The following is a 19,871-nucleotide window of genomic DNA, read 5'->3' on the forward strand; positions in this document are numbered from 1 at the left end:
ACTCAATTCGATTTACATAACCACAGAGCTGACATTCCTTTTAGGCTCCTCTGTTGGGGATTATTTTGACATGTTTTAAAGCAACATAAAAAGCAACTGTGAAAGGAAGACATGTATCATCTTACACAGGAATTCATTCCTGCCTTAAGACTGGACTCTCATACTTTCATCTGAACCTCTTTCCTTGAACTGGAAAATATCTTTAATGGACACTGGCTGTCTGATTTTACAGCATTATTTTTCCGATGCTCGTATTTCTAATAACATCTATGCCTTCTCTGAGTGTGTTGTGTATTTGAGGCGCCGGCCTCCCACAATTTCAGCTCAGTGTTATCCATCCAAGAACTAATATCCGTGGTCTATAAGAAGGGAATAATATTTTGGTCAACCATGACTGAAACAACTATAATTTCTTAGGAACCTAATGATGCAGACAGCATTCTACAAAACTAACATAGCTTGCTGTAGGGAATTAAAAATAAACAAAATAAAATAAAATCAATCGTACATTGAGTGAAGTTTTGATGTATAAGTACTGGCAGCCGAAATTGCCCAGAGCACAAAATGAGCTCTGCCGTTTGATAATTTGCTTGATTCACTATGTTGCTACATGCAGGGCATTTTATGCCTGACTTATATTTAGTCCAGTCACCTGCTTAATGTTAGAAGGGTTATAATTATATACAAGGGTTCTGACCATATAGCATGTTAATACTTAAGATCTGACACATTATATGTGTATTCGTATGAGGTTTAAACATTAGAAATATTTTTACTAATAATTTAATCTACAGTTATAAATCATGAACTATTGTATTTCTACTAAAAATAAGGTAAGCTAATATTGGGGCAGAGAAAGTAGTGGCCCTTTCAGTGAACACCATGGAAAGAGCTGAGGCGCTAAATTATGGTTTCCAGTTTTCACTCCGCCATTTCCTAGATCTTCTGACCCTGAACAACAAACCTGAGGTCTGATTTCCTCCACTGTGCACTGGCGTTTTGTTAGATACCACTAAAAGCAGTTGGGGGTTCATATAGAATATAGGAATGCTTAAAAAAAAATAAGAACCCCAAATGAATCTTTAAAGTAATTTTCTATTTTCTGTGTCAGCCGCTTTTTGTTACATTGGATGGCCTTAGCAGTGATAGTAACTTCCTTAGGTCTTTAGCTGGTGTGATTATTTAAAAACAGAAATTAGCCTTAAGAAAAACAGGGAAAGCATATGAGTTTGGTATGGAAGAAATAATATTGGATTTAATTGTAACCATTGACAAGTTTGTAACAACAACAGGAAATTCAAGTGCAAACATCCAATACCTAAGTGATGGATATAAAATGGTTTGGAGAGAATTGTGGATAATAGTGATGATAATAATGAAAAAGGACATAAGATCACTATAGAGTGTAGGATATAAACAGTGGAAAACATAAATTTAAACATCTCTTCAAAAGTTTTTACTAATTGTTTATTATAAAGTATGACATACTTTTGCTACGTTGTTGTATCTTGAGAAACTGTGAACTTAATCACTGGAAAATGTCTTAGCACATAGCAAAATTGACTTCCTAAGACCTTTAAAATTTAATGTATTAGGTGAAATAGACTGTTTTCATTCTTTTGTCACCTGGATCTGTCAAAGAATAAGTTTAAGTATCAGGAAAGAAGAATGAACATTACTTAAAATGTGCATTGAAATGTTACAGCTATTTTTGCACAATAGAATGATTAATGAAATACTACTCAAGTAGACAATCATGTATAAAATTACTCAAATTAATATGTCTAACTATGACTTAATCAAATCTGTGTATTTCAGATTTCAAACAACTAATTCAACAACTCTAGTGTTTGTACATAATATTGAAAAGGAATATAAACTTGTGCAACTTGCTAGACTGTATTTCCAAAATAAAATATCAAATGAAAAGTTTTAGGCAAAATGACTCCTTGAAATTAAGTTTTTTTTTTTTTGTCAGTATACTGAATCTTAGTACTGATAATAATAATAATAATACTTAAATGTAAACAAAAATCCCTCTACAACATACCTGGGAAAGAGTAGTCAAGGCATTAAATTAAGGCATTTAAAGATATTGAAGTCAGGTAGTCCACACGGTTTTCCAATGACCTAATGTTTGGAACTTACTTTTTTTCCCCCATAAGCCTTTCTCTTTCACGAATGACAGTCATTTGTCCAGTCCTATCTCCGAAAACAATAGAGAATTAATCTGTTTCCTTGTTAAATATCCAAAGAGTGACCATGCTTCCCCTGAGCCTCATTTCTTCTCTAAATATCCTAATTTCCTCCAACCAATCTTAATAACTTCCACTTCTGATTACACAATTTGGACCAGTTGTTTTCTATCATGACTCCTTAAGACATAATAACCATAAATGGACACAATACTGTTGAAATGGTCTAGGCAAGTGAAGCTGCTGTCAAAACAGTGTAATATTTAGAACTCATTAGCACCCTCATAATCTGTCAAATTTAAAATGAACTGAAGTGAATCACCATATTGGTAACAGTACATTATGGTTTTATTTGCAAATGCAAAAAACATACTTAGGTTAAAATTATCAAATGTAATTGCTGAAATATCCAGGTGGAATGGATCGGTGAATATGATGTTGTTGTTATTTTTTAAATCATGCTCAAATATAATAGCCTAAATGGACACAGTGTTGCTGATAAGCATGCAAGTCTGTTGCATAACTGATGTAGGAGACAGGCTTAGAGGTCTGGTTAACAGTCTAGAGCAAGAAAAATCAGTGCCAAAACTTACTCATCTGTAAAATGGAAACCATAATAACTACCCAAAGATGTATTATAGGGACTAAATAAACTAATATATGTAAAAGGACTTGATAACTAAAAAATAGGAAATCCCAGTAGATGATAACAATTACTAATACTATAATGATCTGAAAGTTACATACTCATAAATCAGCCAATGATTGACTTGAATCTTCAGTCATATCACTATGAACAATGTAAACCCCATCTCTACTTTTTCACAAAAAAAAATGCTATTGAATTTATTTTTCACACACTTTTGTTATACAAATGAATTTTTGAGTCAAATCAAAGCCACTTCCCACAATGATGACAATGATCATCCCCTTAACCTATGACTTTCTCTTCCTTTTTGGAAAACCTATAGGACTTTTGTGTAGTTTTTTGGCAATTAGCACTTTGTACCTTCAATTACAGTTTATTGAGTGGCAATATCATTCATCTTTGTAACTCCTAAAATTCATGATAAATACGTGTTGAATATATAATGACCAATTCTAAGTATACATTACACAAATGACTTCTGATACAGTTATGTTTTATGATAACAAATATAACAGAAATTTACTTTAGATTAGCTGTGAGTGTAAAATACTATGACAATGTATCCCTTATTTATTTAGGAATTAGCGATCTCTGTGAGTGTGTATGTGTGTGTGTGTAAACTCTGCAACTGAGAAAAGTAGATGGAAGATCTAAAATCAGAAACAGCAGAAACAATAATTGATGAACATTAATCAGTTATCTTTCGCTACTTTGTTTCTCTAATCAGATTTTAGGCTCTGCTAAACACAAGGTTTGATTAATAACCTTGACCTTTACCTGTTTTAAATAAAACTTAAGAACGAAAAGGGAGGGGCACTTGGGTGACTCAGTCAGTTGAGTGTCTGACTTTGACTCAGGTCTTGAGCTTGGGGTTCCTGGGATGGAGCCCCTCACTGGGCTCCCTGCTCAGCAGGAAGTCTGCTTGTCCCTTTCCCTCTGCCCCTTACCCTCTCTCCCCATTTGTGCTCTCTCTTAAATAAATAAATAAATAAATAAAGTCTTTAAAAAGAAAAGAAAGATAAGGGGGAAAGGAAGAGGAGAAAGCAAAAACTAGGTCAAGAAGCTAACAATGCAGGTTAGGGAGTCAGATTTGGTTTCATACAGAGAACATGGACAGATTAACGCAAAGGTTAAACGTCTCCAATCTGAGGGTTATTGGAAAAAGGATTCAAGGGTTAAAAACTAAATAATTAACACAAACTACTATGTCATTGAAATATAGGAAAATGTTGGCTCAGAAATTTAAAGGAATTGCCAATGTCATACATATATTTAGTGGTTAGGTTAATCGAGGACCCCTATGCCCTTAATTCAGAACCCAGTTTGTTTGTTTTTTTTTAAGATTTTATTTATTTTATTTGACAGACAGAGATTACAAGTAGGCAGAGAGGCAGGCAAAGAGAGAGAGGAGGAAGCAGGCTCCCTGCTGAGCAGAGAGCCCGATGCGGAACTCGATCCCAGGACCTGGGATCATGACCTGAGCCGAAGGCAGAGGCTTTTAACCCACTGAACCACCCAGGCGCCCTTAGAGCCCAGTTTTATAGATTCTGAACTATCAGATACTCAAATTCTACTGGGTTTTTAAATTTCTTATAGATAGGAAATAGAGAATCTGGAGACTTTAGTTGTTCATTTTTTTAAACCAACTCATCATTCACTTGTTAATACTTGACATGATTTGCATGGTCATCTCAAATAATATAGCCATGCAGATTTCCAAAGAGAGCAATATGGAAGGTTCATTAATACTCACATAATTTTTCAAATCTAAAAGGGATTTAAGTGAATTGCTTATTGGCAACAGTACATTGAGGTTTTGATTCTCAGATGTAAAATCTTAGGTAGGTTGCAAATACCAAATGCTATTGTTAAAAGTCTCCTGTGTGAAGTAGATTGGTGAATACACGTCAAAAAAAATCATGATCAAACCTGGCATTTTTGTTGACAGACTTTGTAGTGAGGTCGAAGGTGTAATTAGGCCAGAAAATTACTTTCTCACTACTAGAATTGTTCCCTTCAGGTCTTGAGTTATCAGTCCAGAAAATTTCATTAAACACTAAATTCACTTTAAGACAACTGTCAAAATTAAGCAGAGGTGAGTCAAGTCAAGGTCCTAATATTCAAATCTTTCATTCAGATTTTTCAGGTTTAGTGTAAAATAAAAAATTCTATAGTTTCATTTTCCTATGATGACTAAACTTTTTGTGAATTTCAGAAACAACTTTTCCCCTCTTTTGCAGAATGTAGAGTTGAAATGTAAATGTAAATGTAGAGTGGATGTAGAGTAAATGTAAATGTAGGGTTGAAATGCTTAGTAGCCATAAATCACTGAAATGATTTCTATTCTTTGTTCACTGAGATCTTAATGTGAAATTATAAAAATTTCTGTGTTCACAATTATTATGGATACAATGCAAAGAGGAAAAAGAAAGAATCAGAAACTAGGTTCTAAAGATTGATATGAAACTTGGAATGATTCTAATGATGGAATTGTGAATTCATCATATTTGCTTATTCCGAGACGGTTACAGTGTATTTATAAACAACTGGTTTGCCACATTTTGAAAAATAGTAAGACAGGATACATTCTGGTACATGTTTAGCAGGCAGGTGAGCAAGGACTCAGTAGTAACAACAAAAAGGAAATGCACATCACATGACATAGTGGAATTATACTTTCCAAAATGTTACAATAATAACTTGAGAATTAAATTAGTGAAATACAGCTTCAACAATTTTGCCAATTATGAAAGAGTTCCATGTTTGAAAAAATATAGGGAAAAGTATTTCTATAATTCTTGGAGTCAGCATCTACACTAAACTGCCCTTGGATGCCAATTGTTATGTTACTTCAACAGGTGATTTATCATTTACACGAATAAGTAATAACACAGAGATTTACTATAAATAAAGAATAAGGCAAATGAAGACTCAAGAGAGTGAATGATTAATAAAAATTAAGAAAATTTTTTTCAATTAATTAGGGTAAAATAGTATGCTTGGTACTTTTAGGTAAACTATACTGTGCTTAAGTATTTATAAAGTTTAGAAATAACTTTAATAGCATAAACAACTTGTTAGCCAGTTAACATTACATTATTTAGCAAAGTTCAATGTCCAAAAAAAAAAAAAAAAGGATTAATAGGTTTTTCTAGAAACACTTAATAAAGGGATAGCCAAGTTCTAATTATCGGTCATAATTATGTTTGAATTAAAATCCAAACATTGTGGCTTATGAAGCAATTAAGCTTGATCATGAGTTTTGAAATATAATTTTCAACATCTCTCACTCTACCTTTTTGCTGCCTCCTAAACTAAGCTTGCAAATCATGGCACTGAACAACTCTTTAAAATATAACTATTTTTATTATATTTCCTTACTAATTTTTTTTTTCTTGAGAGGGAAAGGGAGAAACAAGAGGCAGAGGGAGAAGGTGAGAAAATCTTAAATAGGCTCCATGCTCAGCACAGACACAGGGCTTAAACTCACGACCCTGAGACCATGACCTGAGCCGAAATCCAGAATCAGAGCCTTACCCAACTGGCCCACCCAGGTGTCTGATAACTATTTTTTAAATAGTACTGAAGCTTCCACCAAGTATTAGCAGAGAAATTTCATCAAAGGCAATATTATAACATAAACTAGTAAGCAAAATGCTTACAAGATTTTGATTTATGTCCAATATGCTGGACATGAAAAAATACTGTGTTGTGCTGTGTTGTGAAAATGTTTTCAAATTAAGCATGTTAGTGAAAGTTTGAAGTGTTCTGCAAAGATTTGAATCTATCCCTAAAAAAAAAAAAAAAAAAAAAAACTATATTTCAATTCATCTTGTTTCAACTGTGGCCAAAATATAGGTGGTATCTGAAGAAATTATTTCATTCTCTGGAAATGATATGGACAGAACAGTGAAAATAGGGTTTATAATTATCCAACATTGAGTTCAAACCCCGTGATCTCCTCTCTTCAATTTGACCAAGTTATTTAAATTATATGTGCCTTAGTTCATTTATATGGAAAATGGGATAATGAATACTTCCTTCATAATTTGACAGGAGAAATAAATAACATATTTAGGAATTAGCAAAGTTCCTACCATATAGTCATTACTCAGTAAGTATTTGCATGCCTCCTTATTTTAACCAATTAACTATATTGATTTATTAAATTACTTTTAATTTAAAAATGTTTTGACCAGATACTGAGCTAGTAACTGAAGATAAAATAGTGAAAATTATAGACATACATATTGATTCCATGTATAAAAATAGTTGAAACTTGTCAGTAAAATATATATATTTGAAAAGTTGGATTTGTTTTTCCATTGGATAATATGCACAAAGTCTTATAGTAAATCTACATTTTAACTGCAATTATACCTCTAAAAGAAACATAACAAGAAGTACCATGTAGATAAGTTCAAGCAACTATTTTGAAGCAAATTTCAAATATTTTTTCATATACAAAAATGGTCTTTTTGTATGCGTCTTACATCTGCAATATGGCAATGGGTCTTCCAAGCCACATGATTAAGATAAATTAGGGGGTGCCTGGGAGGCTCACTGGATTAAGCCTCTGCCTTCAGCTCAGGTCATGATCTCTGGGTCCTGGGATGGAGCCCCACATTGGGCTCTCCACTCAGGAGGGGGTCTGCTCCTTCCACTGCCTGCCTCTCTGCCTACTTGTGATCTCTCTCTCTCTGTCAAATAGATAAATAAAGTCTTTTTTAAAAAGATAAATTAGAATAAGCTTTTCAAAATGTTTTCCAAAAATTTAAGCTCTCTTTGAATGTATTCATAGGATTTCCAAATGTGTTACTTAAAAAATGGATATTTCCCTTTAAGAAACCCATGCTAACTTATAGAGGAAATAAGAAATCAGTTGAAAACGTAGTGATCAGTAATGAAAAGATGACATAAAAATATGTCAAATTAGTGCAGAATTACACATGTTTATTAACATGGTGCTTTAGGAACAAAACTGAGACTAAGTAAAAAATGAAATAGCTGCTAATGGCAAATTCTAGGTACAGTTTTTTTTTTTCAAATAGAATGATAATAAATATTTATTTGTAGAAGACTATAACTCAATATATAGAACACTATAACTCAAAATATTCAGTAATACTTTGTGAAGATTCACTAAAGAAACAGCAGAGCAGCACACTTGATTCTTTACATTGCTAAGATCTCATTTTAAACATCTCTGATTGTTACAGATAAAAAACATGGACAGATAATGGTAGTCCGTGTCACATGTGTTTAATTATGATCCTGAAATTCAAGACATTAATGCCTAGGAACCCCAGAAGCAATAGATTTCCTTGAATTCAGGCCAAGAACAACAGCAGTCTAAGCAAAATTAGCTGGATGGACAGTTGACACATTCAAGGGAAAATGAATATTACTGTTGAGAATATCAGATAGAGCACTAATGGGAGGGATGATACTGACCACTTTTATGATCAATTTAGAAAATTTCAAAAGGAGCAGCCTGCCCGTTTCATTAAAATAACAATATTGGCATTTCGGGGAAGTTCATATTTCTAAGATGTTTACCTTCTAATAGTCTCTTTCATTGGTACATACAGTATTTTATTATAGATGATTGATGTGAAGCTCACTGTAATTTCAAAAATTCATAGAATATTATTATGTCATGAAATCCATGCCGAGAAAGCAATTGCCGTTATAAATCAAAAAGACAACTCATATGGACAGGTCATATGGTAACGGGTTCTCTTGGAATGCTATTCCTAAATGTAATTTATTCAATAAGTAACTTAAAGGTTATATTTGATGAGATGAATCTCATGCTCAAATAACTTCAAAATACTGTTATAGTATAATCTTAAGAAATTAATTTTCTTGAAATTAGAGATATTTGCAGTTATAGTTATCTGAATCAACATGAACCCATGCTATTCTTCTCAAAGTGCTCCCCCGAATATAATTCCCTGAAAGGATTTCATTGATAGAAGATAATAGATAATAGAGTGTTCTATAGTGTTCTCTATAGAGTACATTTATAAAGCGCATCTCCTGCTTTCATAGATGAATGAAGGTATACAAATAGAAGAGGAGATTTTCAAAACCTTCACAATGCTGCATTCTCACATTTAGAAAACAGTTTCCAACTAGATGTTTTAATAGAGAAAAGGACACCTCAAAAATTGACTTCTAGGGAATCATGAATTACTAAAGGATTAAACACTCCATTTTAATACTAAATACTATACATGTTTAAAGAGAATATTTGTGATATAGCATCACATTTGTAAGTCTAACCCAAAATAGCAACTTATAATTTCAAAGCATTGTGGAAGAGACGAAGAGTTTTACACCCCTTTTAATCCTTAAAACCTCAACATTTCCTTTAAGTCATATCCTTATATCCCAGGAAGCAGAACCAAATCATTAGAAAACACCTATTTAAAAAAGGAGTCTTTCCACATATCATTGCATGTCTTAAATGAAAACTAATGGTAATATGCTTGATAAAATTATATTCTATCAAAAAACTGACATAAAAGACATTTCAGTGAATGAAATATCAATCATAAAATTCAATATACCATCATGATCAAAATGTAATCATTGACATAAGAGGATTTTACTGGGAGAAAATATCTTTATTTGAGTTAATTCTAAGACACACAAAAATTTTTTTTAAAAACTGAGGAAATGATTAAAATCTGAGAGATTATATCTGATATATATATATATATCTCATATATATATATATATGAAAGAGATATAACTGGTATGTTATTTGGAACAAGGCATAAGTCCTATTTTGAAAATCATCATAATAAAACTAAATATCAGATGACACCTTGCTCTAAAGACTTTGCAAAGCATTTTGCACTACATTAGGTTCTTCACAAAGTCCTATCAAGTAGGAGATATGGAGGACCTTAGGATGTTTGGTTGATGAGTGATAAAGTAATTCAGAAGGCAGCTTGATGTAGGAAAATAGCCAGTAAACTGGAGTCAGAAGACTTGAACTAAAAACTAATTCTATCACATAATAGTAAAACTTGGAACAAGTCTCTTAGCACTTTTTTTCTTCCTCTTCCAAATTGACATCTGAGGTACCAATACCTGCCTTGTGATAACTGAACAAATGAGGCAGGTAGTATTATCGAGGTCACACTGCTAACAAGTGCTGAAGAGAATGAAATCCAGACTTTTCAGTTCTAGGTTAGGAGAAGCCACATCATAATACCATGTTGTTTCAAAAATACATGTCCTGTAAAAAGAATCAAAACGTACTCATTGTATTCCAACACCAAAAAAGATAAAAATTATTAAATCTATAGTGGTCCTCTCAAGGAATCAGGTTTCTGGTAGCTTTAGTTAAAAGTAAAACAGCACAAAGGTCTTGAAAGAGTTTAGTCTACTGTGTATATACCCTTAGCCATATATCAACAAGTGAACATGATAAAAAGCTCTCACATTAATTATACTGACTACTTCCTTAATGAAGTGCAAAAGTGTTTGTGTAATCTGATTCAATTTATTGAATTAGGTTACAGTTTTATCATTTTGAAAACCAGCTTCATTGTTTACTTTACAGTATATGTCAATTCATTTCCAACAATTAAATAGCACAGCATACAGCTGTAATCAATTCAAGGCAATCTCCATTTTTAAGGTCTACTACCATTTGTAGCATGCATATTTCTGAAAGAAAATATCACGGTTTAAATATATAACTGTAGCAAAGACATTTCATATCCATAAAGCTTATTCTGCTCACAGATGAAAATTTATAAAAAGAAGTCATTGTCATTAAGTCTCAAAAAGTAAACATGTAATAAGGAATTTTAGGGTTCTCTATAGAGTACATTTATATGAATTTGAATAATTTGCCAAACATATTTTCTAAGCTGAAGCTCTACATTTTTTAAAGTTATCACTTTTTTCTCAAATCCAGTGGTGCTGATATGAGCATAGAAAGTCAGCAATAAAGGGTACCTGGGTGGCTCAGTCAGTTAAGACACTAACTCTTGATTTTGCCACAGGTCATGATCTCAGAGTCCTGAAATCGAGCCCTGTGTCAGTCTCCGTGCTGGGTGTGGAGCCTATTTAAGATTCTCTCTCCCTCTCCCTCTACTGTCCCCCCACCACCGCCATTTGTCTGTGCATTTTCTCACTCTCTAAAAAACCAACCAACAAACAAAGTCAGCGTAATAATAACAGCTGGATCAGCTGGTTCAATTACAATAATAATACTTTATCTTTCTCTAACTTCATTTTCAGAATATTACTATAAACTGTATCAATTGACATTCATGGCAATTCAATGAGAAAAGTAATTTTGATACTATAAAAACATTCTATCAATGAAGGAATGAAGAATCAAAACATTTGACTTAATTATTACATATTTTAAAAGTAGTGTGGTTGGAGGGCGCCTGGGTGGTTCAGTGGGTTAAGCTTCTGTCTTCGGCTCGGGTCATGATCTCAGGGTCCTGGGATCAAGCCCCCCATTGGGCTCTCTGCTCAGCAGGGAACCTGCTCCCCCCTCTCTCTAGCCTGCCTCTCTGCCTACTTGTGATCTCTCTCTATCTCTATGAAATAAACAAATAATATCTTTTAAAAAAAAAAGTAGTGTCATTGGAAGATTCCTATGATTTTTAAGAACTGATTCCTCTCCTGGGGACTTTACTTTTTAAATTGGAAAGTCAAATCAAAGTAATTTATGGTAAGGGTCAAAGTCTTTCATTTAAATCCCTTTAAGAGTTCATGTCTTTCTACTATCATTTGTGATGATCTTTACTGGTTAAAATGATACCATTTTTTTTTTTAACTTCTGGTTCCAAATACTACTATGGCAATAGAATTGCCATCTTAAAAGTAGTTTTTTAAAAACAATTTTTAAAACAAAGTATATAAAAATATAGACCCAGAAGGATAGATATCTTTTAACTAGAAAGGCTCCATATCAAGTTTGGAAGAATAATTCAAAGTAAAATGAAATAGAATCATGAAATTTTAAAATTAGAAGGAAATGAGACAGTGTTACTCGATCTACCTCCCTCCAACACCAAATCACCTTCAAATTTCCCTAACAGTGATTATTAAGTTAGAAAATGGATGGCTGAGGTCAGGGAGGGAGATAATTTCTTTTTTTAACTCTTCCTCTTTTGTACCATGAACACTATGGCCTATACAAATTAATTGAATATAAAAACTATGGCTAACAACTTTTCATCCCTCTTTCTGCTTGAACTCTTCTGTCAGTAGGGAAAGTTAAGGTTTCATGAGTAATAGGTTCTACTCTTAGATAGTTCTCCACGTAGCAAGGCTCTTTCATACAGAAGCCAATGCAGACCTCTCTGTAATTACTGTACCTCAGTTAGATTTCTGTCTTTAAAAGAGCACCATGTGAATCTACTCTATCATCCACTTTCAGACTCTCTGTAAGTCGGCTTGAGACTAGACATCACCAACATTTCCAAACCCCTAGCATCTAGACTACTCTCATAACGCTCGCCAGTTTGTCAAGATCCTACTAAAAATTGTGGTGTCATGACTGAATACAATATCCCAGATGTCACCCAAAGGGTTGAGTAAAACAGTTTTGTTGTTTCCCTCTCCCTGGACTTTATATTCCTGTTCAGTTAAGCTTAGGTTTATATTGGTGCTTTTAAAAGTTTTATCATAATGTTGGTTTATATGATTACATAACCAAATAAAATCTTTAGGTGCTTATCAACCAGAATGTTTTCAGATCAGATCTTAGGTTGATTTATTACCAGGGCAATGAATGTTTTAGGAGACTGAATGCAAGGCTTTATTAATACTGCTGTCTTTCTGACATTTGTCAAGTTCTCTTGAAATCTTTGATCCTGTCAATACTTTCAGTAAGCAAGTCTACTTCTTTACAAAGAAGAGTGTGAAGTTGTAAAACTTACCCCAAAATGCATGCAGAAAATATCTCAGAAGTCCAACATGATATGGTTAAGTTCTAAACAACAAACCAGGAACACATCATTAAGGGAAGGAGTTGAAGCTTTGAAGTTAGCCTCAGAAAGGAAAGTATATCAAAGAGAGAGAAGGAGGCTGCACAAATAATTGTTTATCTTGCTTTACTTGACTTCATTCTATAGCACCTTTCAGAGTATTCAAAGAATATCTATAGCAGAATTGGTTGTTTGTCCTTAATGGATAATATTTTTATGTCTTCGTTCTCTTGATTAGGGAGGGAACCAGGATAGTAACAGCACCTCCTGCTGGGCAAGAAATCACAGCAAACAACAAATGACGTGTCATACGTGTAACCAAGGGATTAGAACACTGTCTGAGAATCTCACATTAAATGAAGAGTCCACAAAGCCCCAACTAATCCACACACCTTCCACTATCATAATCAAAAGTTGACTCAAATCTCATTTGCTTTACTTAATGTAAATAAACTTCTCTTCTGTCAAAGGAGGCATCATATTACTAAAAAAAAGAAGCAAATTATGTCTTGTGATTAGTCAGTTAAGGATATTAGCAACTTCATTGCTTCAAATCGACTGAGAGAGACGTGTAAGTAGATTATAACTCATACTATGGCCCAGAGTAGGCATGTAGGAACACAGAACTCAACAGAAACTTGGAAGAGAAACAAATTAGGGAAGAAGGGGCTGTCATTTTCTTCTAGATTAAGTAGATGGGAGGCCTGTCCAGAAGCCTAATAATATGTGGTTACTTAATTAAATCTAAAGATAACAGATCTTTGCTCTAAAAGCTTAGAAAAAAAAGACATTTATAAATTTCTATTATGCAACTAATAGACCTGGGGCGTATGGTGATTGGACTGAAATGCTTGATTCTAATGCATATTACAAATTTAATAAAGTAAATATATTTATTATATAGTTCCCCATAGCAAAGTTGTATGTACATTTAGTTAAATTATGAGCTATATTTTATTCATATATGTATTAAATTAATTCTATATCAAGATACTATGGGCACAATGAGGATTCCAATCCTTAAGAACAGTATCATATAGTATATAATACGCAGAAATTTTAAAGACTAATGAGTTCTGTGTTGCCATTTTATTCCCATAAATATTGCTTCTCTAAAGTATCAAGCTGGAGATTGAAATTTCACCAAGTGTCGATGATAATACTTAAATGTAGCATCATAACCTAGAAACAAACAAATAAAAGCCTCCCATTGACTTAGTACACCTCCTTTAGGCTCTACCCTCTGAGTCTTTAATCTGGAGCCTAACCATGCTTCATAGGATTTTTAAACTACATCATATAACACCACTGTTTAAATTTGTAACTTGGAGGCATAATAGTTCCTCTCAGAAATCCTTTACTAAACATGTATTAGCCATATTCTCTGAACAAATATTTATTTTCAGTATCTGCTCTGTGTCAAGTGCTATTCTACATGCTGGGAAACCACAGTGAACAAAAATCACAAAATCTCCCAAATGCATATCTATAACATCATCCTTTGGCCCCTCAGAGTATCTCAATCAGTTACTTGCTCGATGTGGTAAGCTAATATGACCCCCAAATTATGCCCAAATTATGTTCTAATGCAGGGAACCCACAAATGCCGCTTTATATGGGAAAAGGTTCTGCAGATGTGATTATGTTAAGGATCTTGAGATGAGACTACCTGCCTGGATTTTCTAATGAGCTCTAAATATGATCACAAATGTCCTTACAAGAGAGGCAGAATTTTAGATGCCTGTGCCTGCGCCCACGCACACACATACATACACACACCAAGGAAAAGAGAGAAATTAGAGTGAGGGAACTACAATCCAGAAAGAAATGCTGGCAGTTACTAGAAGCTGAGAGTCAAGGAACGAAGGATCCCCAATAGCCTCCAGAAGCAGTTTGGTCCTGCTGACTCCTTGATTTGGCTGACTGATACCAATGTTGGACTTCTCCAGAATTATGAGAGGATAAATTTTATTTCTTTAAGTCACCCAAGAATGGGATAATTTGTTACAGCAGCCACAGGTAACTAACAAAGTATCCAATAGAAGTTTGAAAACTAAGTAAGTTATATGTTGAAGTCCAGTGTTTAAGCTGGCCTTTCAAAAGGAAAAATCAAAAAGGAGATATTTCCTTTTTCCCTTCAAGAAAAACGTAAAGGGAGCATGCATTAAATACGTAAGTTAAAAGCACTACCCTCAAAATGTCTAGTGATTAAACTTCACCAATGTTCCCCACATAGAGATGTATGAAAATGCATGTGTACTCACACTACATAACATTAATGGTTTAAATTGTTTATATCATATTTACTCTTTGAGTAAAGCATTCTGTAGATCGTTATGTTTAATTTATTAGTGCAATCAATCCACTCCTAGCTATTTCACTTGTGCATTTTTCAGTTATCCTTACTTGTGAGTCTCCCAAAGAATACAATGCATCTGTTTTAATAAACTTCTCAACATATAAGGCACATGTCCACACTATGAGTTTTCTCCCCAGAAGTGGAAATGTTGGGGCGCCTGGGTGACTCAGTGGGTTAAGCTGCTGCCTTCGGCTCAGGTCATGATCTCAGGGTCCTGGGATCGAGTCCCGCATAGGGCTCTCTGCTCAGCAGGGAGCCTGCTTCCTCCTCTCTCTCTCTGCCTGCCTCTCTGCCTACTTGTGATCTCTCTCTGTCAAATAAATAAATAAAATCTTTAAAAAAAAAAAAAAGGAAATGTTTAATTCATTTAAAATGTTACAAATGCTGATATCTCAAAAAGTGGTAGTTCAAATGTTGTTGCCAGCTAGTTTAGTAGAATTTAGCCAGAAAAATAAAAATATATAAACTTTGAATATACTCCTTTGAATTATAAATACACATAAGGATATTTTCCTATCAACTTTTTGTTCTTTAAGAAAAGAATGTTTCAGTGGGATTAATTCTGGATTAACACTGTCCTGGTCTAGTATTTCTCCCAAAATGATAAATTGTGCTTAGAAGTTCTTACCCTTTTAAGAATAATGCATGTGTATTTACAATTGCTTTCTTTAGCTTGAATGCATATTGGTTATGTGCCTACAAGGTCACAGTGAGAAAAAAGATATGTTCAAGAGTCAAAACTATAAATTGTTCATTCAATTTGCATATATTTAAATTATTTTTTCCTAAGTCAAATGTAGATATTTGGGACTCACCAAGATACTTCTTAATACTTACATAATATTGTATTTCAAAAGTAGTTTGCATTCTGCCCTAAAGATAAAAACAGGAAGTTGGCCAAATACACTAGCCAAATTGCATTCCTGGCACAAGAAGAGAATGTATAGAATTTCTAAATAACTTTCCTTAATTGTAAAATACACATAATTCTATAAAAAGTATGAATGTTATTGGAAGTCTGTTGCTAGGATAAATTTATTCCAAACTGGTATTTGTTATCAAAAATGATTTATGACATGTACTCAGTCCAAATAAATGTAGAGAGCACTACAGGAGGCATTGCGTTGTGAGACTCTACAAAGAGCCTTCTTTCTTTCATTAACTTCCACTTTTCGTTGCCATGGCATCCTGTGACAACCATAAATTTTGGAAATTATCACCATCTGCCCACGCCCCCTTCTAAGGTTACACACAAGCCCACTCAAGCAGCCAAAATAACAAATAAAATCTTGATAGGCAATCTTAAAGTTTTTCTTTTAATTATAGATACCTAAGTACATAATCTTAGGGCTGGGAATATACTTAAAAAAAAAAAACAACAACATAAAGATAGTCTTTTGTTGTTGTTGTTTTTTTCCTAAGAAAACAGATGCCTCCAGGAAAGATCATCATTTAATTCCAATGTTCAGTTGTTGAAAAGAAAACATGATGATTAAGAATAAATTGAAAGATTTTTATAAATTTGTCAAAATTAATAAATTTCCTTTTCACAGGACCAATTTGGGCAACATCAAAGGTAAATTTGCATTGTTTATACATTTCAAATGGTAAGACTGGGAGTCCAAAAGTACAGGTCAATCTTCACAAGTAGGTTACAGTTTAAATCTTAGAAAGGATTTGAGATTTTAAGGGCAGGGGTTGTTTCTTTTCTTTCTTTGTTTTCTTGAGACTTAGATGCTTGTTTGTTTGTTTCACTAGTTTTAGAAACATGCTTTCGAAGCTTCTTAAAGATACCGATCTAACTATAGACTCTTGGAAATAAATTTTTAAAATTCCAAAGCCATAAGTTAAAAACATGGTAGAAACATCATCAAACTAGTTTGCTTAATACCAGCAAAACTGATATGTAACTTCTTCATCATGTTTTTTTGTTGTTGTTTTTGTTTTTGTTTTTTTTTTTTAAAGTAAATAAAATAAATGACAGACAGAGATCAGAAGTTGGCGAGAGGCAGGCAGAGAGAGAGGAGGAAGCAGGCTTCCCACAGAGCAGAGAGCCCGATGCGGGTCATGATCCCTGGGATCATGACCGGCGCTGAAGGCAGCGGCTTAATCCACTGAGCCACCCAGGCGCCCCTCTTCATCATGTTTAAAAAAATAACTAACACACTTCACATTCCCCATCTTAGGAAGAAAAAAAAAAAAAATGTGTGTGTATGTGTATATGTGTGTGTGTGTGTCTGTGTGTTTAAAGTCACAAATATAGAAAAGAAAGTAGCAAGTAAAAAAAAAAAAAAATCCTGGGAAATAAAATTCTATACATTCATAGTGGATTATGTTCCCTGAATACACTAAATTCTCCTTGGAAGAAAAGCGTTACACTCTTTTAAGAACTGTAAGATTTCTTTAAGACCATTAGATTTTCAGTTAATGTTTCAAGTGAGTAAACAGTCCAAGGGATGGAGGTATTAGTCTGTGTTCAACTAAAATCTAAACTTCTCCATCTAGAAAAATTCTATGCAGAAAGAGCAATCACACAATATATTAAGATAACACCATTCATATGTAACAGTCAAATTCCTGGCAGGTACAAATCTATGGACCATCTCTGGAAGTTGAAAGTAAGTGAAATATACATGGAATTTAAGAAACAAAACAGATGAACACAGGAGAAAGGAGAAAAAGAGAGCAAGAGAGAGAGAGAGAGAGAGGGAAGGAGTCAAACCATAAGAGACTCTTAACTATAGAGAACAAACTGAGGGTTGCTGAGGGGGCAGTGGATGGGTGGATGGGATGAATAGGCATCACGGGTATTAACGGGGCCACTTGTGGATAGGCACTGGCTGTTATATGTCCGTGTTGACACAAATTCTACTCCTGAAACTAGTATTACACTATATGTAAACCAACTAAAATTTAAATTAAAAACTTGGAACAAATAAAAAAGAAAGTAAGTGAAATAGTAATAAGTAAAGTCATGTTCCCCATGTCTTAAAGTCATTCACTGGGCTCTAGAGAGCACTGAACTGTTCAAAACCTACTTTTCAACCCATTTTGCTCTCATGATTGAGCCTCTATTTCCTCATCTTTTTCTAGAACATGACTCTTTAGGGTCTGTATCAATATAATGCTTAATAAGCTTAAAAGAAATTCTGGTTTCTGGGTTCACAATATACGAGGAAGAACAAAAGTAAACAAACAAAAATATGAGAACAGGACAGCAATTGAAATACATAAAATTGATCCTACTTCAAAAATAAATGTTCCTGGGGCACCTGGGTTAAAGCCTCTGCCTTCGGCTCAGGTCATGATCCCAGGGTCCTGGGATCAAGCCCCGCATCGGGCTCTCTGCTCAGCTGGGAGACTGCTTCCCCCTCTCTCTCTGCCTGCCTCTCTGCCTACTTGTTATCTCTGACTGTGAAATAAATAAATAAAATCTTTAAAAAAATTTTTAAAAATTAAAAAATGAATGTTCCTAATAATGAGTCAAGTTAAAATTATCTTTGGTGTCTCTGTTCACCAAGCCAGGGAAGTATGTAATATATTTCAGAAAGGGGTCTATTGAAAATAACTAATATTTTGATTTTCAGTTTGGGCATATGATCATCAGTTGTTTAGAAATTTTACTTACCCCGAGGTTACTTTTTGGAGTTAACTATGTGAGATATTGCTATACTTAGACTGTGATAAAATCATCTTATTTCTTCATTACTTGTGTAATGAACTATTTATTGTCTTCCCCTTGAAATATTAAATGTTGGCAGACAATTTGGAACCAGATCTTCCCTATCTTAATATGAATACAATCTAAAATACTTTTCACCCATAAGATACCTGCAACACAAACTTTTCAAATACAGAATATGATTATTAAAATGATTTTTTAATCCCCATAACACAGTTCACTGAGAACTTAATTAAGTCAACAATTCTTTCTTCTAGCACACCTGAGTCTTTCAAGCATAAGACATGAACAGTTAAGATTTTAGTTACATCTAGCCTATGTGGTACCAAAAAAATTGCCAAATTTTCAGATCAGGAAGTTTTATCTAGTTAAATAATACCAGTTAAATTTAACAAAGCACTGTCAATTTCTTTTCTGAATCTCAAATTTGGAATTAGAATTTTAGCCAGTAGGATTCAATCACTTGAGGAACATGACTAATTAAACACATGGAAATGATGATACTCATTCTGTAACTGGGTCATTTTCAACTATTGATTTCATTTATCTATGTCTCAATTTTTCATCTGCAAAATTAGCATAAAAATACAACATTCCGTGGCACTTAAAATGATTTGCTGCTAAGTATATACCATGGTACCTTACTGGAAAAATTAAATACGTAAAATGAAGAAATAGTTTCAAATTCAGCTCAACAGATGTTTGATAAAGGTCCACAAAGGTGAAAGAACCATTCTGATGTTCTCACAAAAATAAAGGTGAATTAAAATTGTCATACTTTCAAAGAGCTCTCTACCAAATATGAACTATGAAATCAGGTTATCCATGATAGTATCATAGCATAGAGAAAGAGAAATGTTAAAAAATAAAAAGAAAACACTGATATGGGAATTCAGAGAAAAGAGGAAGACTCTCTCCCCATCTTGCCAGCTTATCCTTCTGTATTAGTTTGTGTTAATGGTGATTGTGTTTATACATATATCTCCCCAATAAACTCCTGTGATGGTAAGAATGA

The 19,871-nt window shown here is 33.6% G+C and overlaps 1 protein-coding gene across 1 annotated transcript in view; it reads right to left on the bottom strand.

Moving 5' to 3' along the window:
- The window catches only part of DACH1 (dachshund family transcription factor 1), a 424,345-nt gene that overhangs the window by 219,258 nt on the left and 185,216 nt on the right, over positions 1-19,871 (bottom strand). The window lies entirely within an intron of this gene.

This window comes from Neovison vison, chromosome 5, assembly GCF_020171115.1.
Source record: "Neovison vison isolate M4711 chromosome 5, ASM_NN_V1, whole genome shotgun sequence".
Classification (NCBI taxonomy): Eukaryota; Metazoa; Chordata; class Mammalia; order Carnivora; family Mustelidae; genus Neogale; species Neogale vison.